Below are 6,318 nucleotides of genomic sequence, written 5' to 3' on the forward strand. Positions count from 1 at the left end.
TTGTTTCGACTTTGTTTTGCTTTATCCAAGAACTGTGTTTTTGCTGTGATGTGAAAACATAGGTGGAGGGCTGAGACATTCTGATGTCTGGTTACTTGGTTTCTTGTTGTTGGTATACTTATGCTTATCGAAAAGAATGCTAAATTGCAGAACGAAAAAAAGACGAGGACGCCATATACGAGTGTACTCTGAGTGAAACAATACATCATACACAATCTACGCGTTGAATGTACATGACACTCAACCATTTTTTTTTATATTTAGTCAAGTTTTGACTAAATATTTTAACATCGAGGGGGAATCGAAACGAGGGTCGTGGTGTATGTGCGTGTGTGCGTGTGTGTGTCTGTGTGTGTGTCTGTGTGTGTGTGTGTGTAGAGCGATTCAGACTAAACTACTGTACCGATCTTTATGAAATTTGACATGAGAGTTCCTGGGTATGAAATCCCCGAACGTTTTTTTCATTTTTTTGATAAATGTCTTTGATGACGTCATATCCGGCTTTTCGTGAAAGTTGAGGCGGCACTGTCACGCCCTCATTTTTCAACCAAATTGGTTGAAATTTTGGTCAAGTACTCTTCGACGAAGCCCGGGGTTCGGTATTGCATTTCAGCTTGGTGGCTTAAAAATTAATTAATGACTTTGGTCATTAAAAATCTGAAAATTGTAAAAAAAATTAAAAATTTATAAAACGATCCAAATTTACGTTTATCTTATTCTCCATCATTTGCTGATTCCAAAAACATATCAATATGTTATATTTGGATTAAAAACAAGCTCTGAAAATTAAATATATAAAAATTATTATCAAATTTTTTTTTTCGAAATCAATTTAAAAACACTTTCATCGTATTCCTTGTCGGTTCCTGATTCCAAAAATATATAGATATGATATGTTTGGATTAAAAACACGCTCAGAAAGTTAAAACGAAGAGAGGTACAGAAAAGCGTGCTATCCTTCTTAGCGCAACGAATACCCCGCTCTTCTTGTCAATTCCACGGGCACTGCCTTTGCCACGGGCGGTGGAGTGACGATGCTACGAGTATACGGTCTTGCTGCGTTCAGTTTCATTCTGTGAGTTCGACAGCTACTTGACTAAATATTGTATTTTCGCCTTACGCGACTTGTTAATATTTGTTATGGGAATGCATTTTGAAGCATACCTATGCGTACAGGCAAGAGCTGCACGTAATGCCCTTTTTGGGGGGGTGTGTGTCCGTAGTTTATCCATACAGTTCAAATTACATATTTTTATTTTATTTAGTCTAACAATCTTTTCAGAAAAAAAGGAGTTGTAAAATGTGAATAATAATTCTTACAGGTGTACAAATGCGTTTTCTTATATTAGCTCTTACTCAATACATAAAACATATTGTCGAAGCAAAATAAAGAATATAACTAGTACATCCTCTAGAAAGCATCTGAAAGTAGAAAACTGAATGCGAGTTTCACAAAGAGTCGAAACAATTGAACACCGGGATCAGATTGTATCCCTGGCATCCTCACGTTCGTCACTTTCCGCCACTCTCCTTATCCTACATGACTAAGAAACATGTCGCTATAATATGCCAATTCCACTTTTAAACAAGCAGTTGCATGCGGGATGACTTTCCCATCATGTTTCTAATACAGAGCGAAGCAGTACAATTAAACGTACTGCCTTGGATAATGTTGTTAACAAGAGTTTAACAAAAAGGAAAGGGATATGATATAAAAAAAAATTGCGTCGGATGAACCGTTGGCATATACATCTAGTCAACTGCACACATGTACACAAAGAAAAGCATCGCCTGTCATTGACACCTAACTCTTTATATACTGAAAGGCATAAATTCTGCAGATAGTGCATTGAACGATTTTGCTCTCAAACGAAAATCAGATTGAACCTGTAATTTGTAGTTGACATCTTGAGTGTCGGAGCAAATGTTTCACGCTGTCAGAGTGCGCTTTGCAGTATTGCTGATCCAGCCACAGCTCACTGTGCTAATAAAGACAATGGGCTGAACGGGAGACAGTAACGTAAAAAAGATAGTGTATTGCCCTATACAATGCAACTGGCTGTTTGGCTGCATCAGATATCGCAATCATGCCACGACTTGATGAAGGAGAGAGACAGCAAGCGATTGGGATGCTTAGAGCTGGCTAAAGCATTGAACGTGATGAACACTGAACGTTTTCCGAAATCATTGCGCTTGGACTCAGTCACTTTTTTTGAAAAATTGTCATTTCATTATGTTCGATTCAAAATCAATAAAGCGAAGGTTTATAAACACTAAAATGGCCAATAAATAAAATATTCAAACATTGAAAACATTCACCACTGAGTTGATTTTTTGTGATTTTTTAAAGTTCAGTTTGCGGAATTTATGCCTCTCGGTATACATTACGACATACTTGACAGGCTCTGGCACCTGAAGCGCATGTATGGGTCAGTTTTTCGAGAAAGGCAGGGTGCATGGATTGCTCCCAACTGTTTTATACTAGGCAACGTCATTGGTGCATGAAGCATGACTGGGTGCATTACTAGAATGGACTGCACTACAAGCGTATGTGTTTAAACTCAGCATGGTATAGAACGGGTGTTCTACATGTTCACAAAACATGTTCTACGCACACACATGCATATAGAGTCACACAGACAGACAGACAGACACACACACACACACACACACACACACATACACACAGGAACTCACACACAGACATACACATACATATACACCCACGCGCGCACGCACGCACGCACATTTGCACGCATGCACGCACGCACCCCCCCCCCCCCCCCCCACGCTCGCACACACACACACTTGGCAAGAAGCAAGTGTTATGCATGTCTTTGAATCATGTTGTTGTTTGGCTGAACGGCCTCTCTTTTAAAACCCAAAATAGTTCCTTTGAAAAGAAGAATCTTCTGGTCTGAGTGCCAAACAGAATAATGACATTGCAAAATGTTACATATAGGTATACAATTCACCACCCCTTCGTGTACCTGTTAATCGAAAACTATTTGTCTATGTCTCTGTCTGTCTGTCTGTCTGTCTGTCTGTCTCTCTAACTCTCTCTCTCTCTCTCTCTCTCTCTCTCTCTCTCTCTCTCTCCCTCTCTCTCTCTCTCACACACTTTCTTTCTTTTAAAAAGGAGACACTATTGCATCATATACGGTCATTGTGAAAAAAAGCAGTGCGTTCATTTTCATTCTGTGAGTTCCACAGCTTGACTAAATGTAGTAATTTCGCCTTGCGCGACTTGTTTGTTCTTTGTGTGCCTTGTAAGTGTACACGAGGGAATACAGTACACTTTTTGTTTTTTTTTGCATTGTACACTTGTATTTGGCAGTAACTTATGTGGATCTCTAAATCATACAAGCGCTAACATCTTGCAGACAATACACGACGTACTGCAGACGTTCCCGTCGTCTGGCTAGGTTGATGTAAACCGTGCAACATTATCGATCGTTTATTATCGATACACACAGTTGACTTTGTAATAAACAAAATCACGGAACCCGGAAGAAAACCGTGACGAATACGTAGAGGTTACATGCCGAGTCTCAGTGATTATTAAAAATAATGGTCGAAGTTTGCGGATCATGAAAAAGGCGAGCTTCAGCGAGCTTTTTCATGACCGCGAACTGAGACCATTATTTTTTATAATCACTGAGACGAGTTGTGTAACCTCTTTATTCCTCCTTTCTTCAGTTATTCAAAGAAAACAGGAGTTTCTTTGCGAAAGTTTGATCGAATCCTATTCACTCAACCAGTCAACCTGCGCAGGCGATCGATTAATGCGCGGTTGTATAGTTCCGTGCAAATCATTCCATTCTGTTAACACTTCTTGTCAGTTTTCCTATTTTGGACTAAAATCAAGTACACAGATATGCTGACACATAACCTCTCCTCTCGCATTAGTCCCCCACAATGGTTTAATGTTTCAAAGTGTATGTTAACACGATACAACATAGTTTCAAGTCCCTGTTTGTTTGTTTTTCCAAAGCGGTAATGACGCGTTTGACTATTATAAAGAACATAGATTGCAGTCAAAGAGTGCACTAATTTAAATACTGCAAGACCATGGCTGCGTGTGGGAATTATTTTTAACATAGCAACGTTAAACCAAATCAAATCAAATTAAATAAAAAGTAAAAAATAGGATTCACAAACTTAAATAATAAAATAAGAAACATAAAATGCAACAAACAAACATACAATGTTTGAAAGCAGACACATATCCTGCCAAAGAAGTAAGATAATGCAAGCTAGAGATTAATCAGTTATAAAACACCCAAGGAAACACAATTAAGACAAATTCATTTAAGTTGACTAGTCAACTTGATCACAGCCATTAGGCCTACTGCCAAAGTCAGTCATCTCCAAGCATAGACCAAATAGCCTGGACCGCCAACTCGTCACGTGACCCTTCGAGGTTACGACGCTCAACTTTCACAGGGGCGCTTAGCGTCCGGTTTGAAAGACAGTGAAAAGAAAGCACGCTCCAGTTATTTGTGACAATGGGAGGTGACAATGAACTGGATTTTCCAAAACTCCAAACTAAACTTAACAAAACTCATTGAAAAACATGTTCCATATGCACTTTAGCTGAGTTTATTTTAGCATTTTCAGAACTTACCTCGGCAACTTCGTCCATGTTTACAATCGACATCGGATATGACATCCCCCTGATTTCTGAAGGCCAAGAAGAGCGGGGTAGTAGTTGCGCTGAGAAGGATAGCACGCTTTTCTGTACCTCTCTTCGTTCCTAAATGCGAGGGGCCGCTACCTCGTAATAGAGAGAAAGAGCGGAGAGAGAGCTAGTTGGCGGTCCAGGATAAATGATCTATGCTCCAAGTTAGGTCCGTATTTCTGTGAGAAATTTCGTCACTTGGTCGCGATCTACGGTTACAGGATTGTGCATCTGTGACTGCTTTCAGCTTCCTTGCTGTCTTCTTCGTGGTCACCCTTATTGGAATACAGGCGGACTAATGTACTCGCCGGAGAACGACATCCTCGCCAAACAGATGTATGTCAACACGGCTTCAATTGCATCGCTTAACCATTTTCTTAGGCAGTTTTATAGATATTTCATAGTCCGCTTTCCACTCGTTCTCGGCGAAAGTGCCGTCCCAATTGTTTGTGGTCAAATTGTCCCATCCGTGATCCGGGCCTATTGTCGTCAGATAAACATCTGGAAACATACAGCTTTCATATTAAATGAACAACAACAACAACAACAAACAACAACAACAACAACAACACCACCAACAACAACAACAACAACAACAACAACAACAACAACAACAACAACAACAACAACAACAACAACAACAAACATCAAGTCGTAAGTCAAGCATGAGTTCGTCACAGTGCTGTGTTTGCTTGTTTTTTCAAAGCCTAAAATGGCGGCATCAAATACAGTATTTTAGTTTTATGTAAACTGCTCCCCCCCCCCCACACACACACACACATACATACATATATATAAACACACGCTCACGCACACGCTCACACACACACACACACACACACACACACACACTGACACGCACGCACGCACACACACATACACACACACACACACACACACACACACGCATGCACGCACGCACACACACACACACACACACGGCACACACACACACACAGACACACACACACACACACACACACACCATCACTTTTGGCACGAGTCCAGGTCAAACAATATAATTATGAAGTATACTTTCATTTTCCGTGTGACGCATGCGATGATGTGTTGCAGTGTCTCCGTCTATCTGAGCTACTTGGACACGTGCGAGGTCACATGTAAGCAGGGAAGTGTGTGTCTGGGCCGTGGGGGGTTGGGGAGTGGAGGGAGGTATAACAATTATTCATTGAATAAATATAAGTTCCTTGGCTGCAAAACACAGATTTAACAAATACTTCCGTGTGACTCACATTGTAACACATGACACCGCTACAGGTGACAGGGGCACAGCGAAGTACAGCACTCCTCGCCAATCCGTCAGTGAACATGTGTGTGATCGATGTCGCCACGGTATTGTACAGGGTGACAAAAAAACAAGTCGCGTAAGGCGAAAATACAATATTTAGTCAAGTAGCTGCCCTTTTTCAGCAAGACCGTATACTCGTAGCATCGTCAGTCCACCGCTCATGGCAAAGGCAGTGAAATTGACAAGAAGAGCGGGGTAGTAGTTGCGCTAAGAAGGATAGCACGCTTTTCTATACCTCTCTTTGTTTTAACTTTCTGAGCGTGTTTTTAATCCAAACATATCATATCTATATGTTTTTGGAATCAGGAACCGACAAGGAATAAGATGAAAG

Source organism: Littorina saxatilis, linkage group LG8 (genome assembly GCF_037325665.1).
Source record: "Littorina saxatilis isolate snail1 linkage group LG8, US_GU_Lsax_2.0, whole genome shotgun sequence".
Lineage (NCBI taxonomy): Eukaryota > Metazoa > Mollusca > Gastropoda > Littorinimorpha > Littorinidae > Littorina > Littorina saxatilis.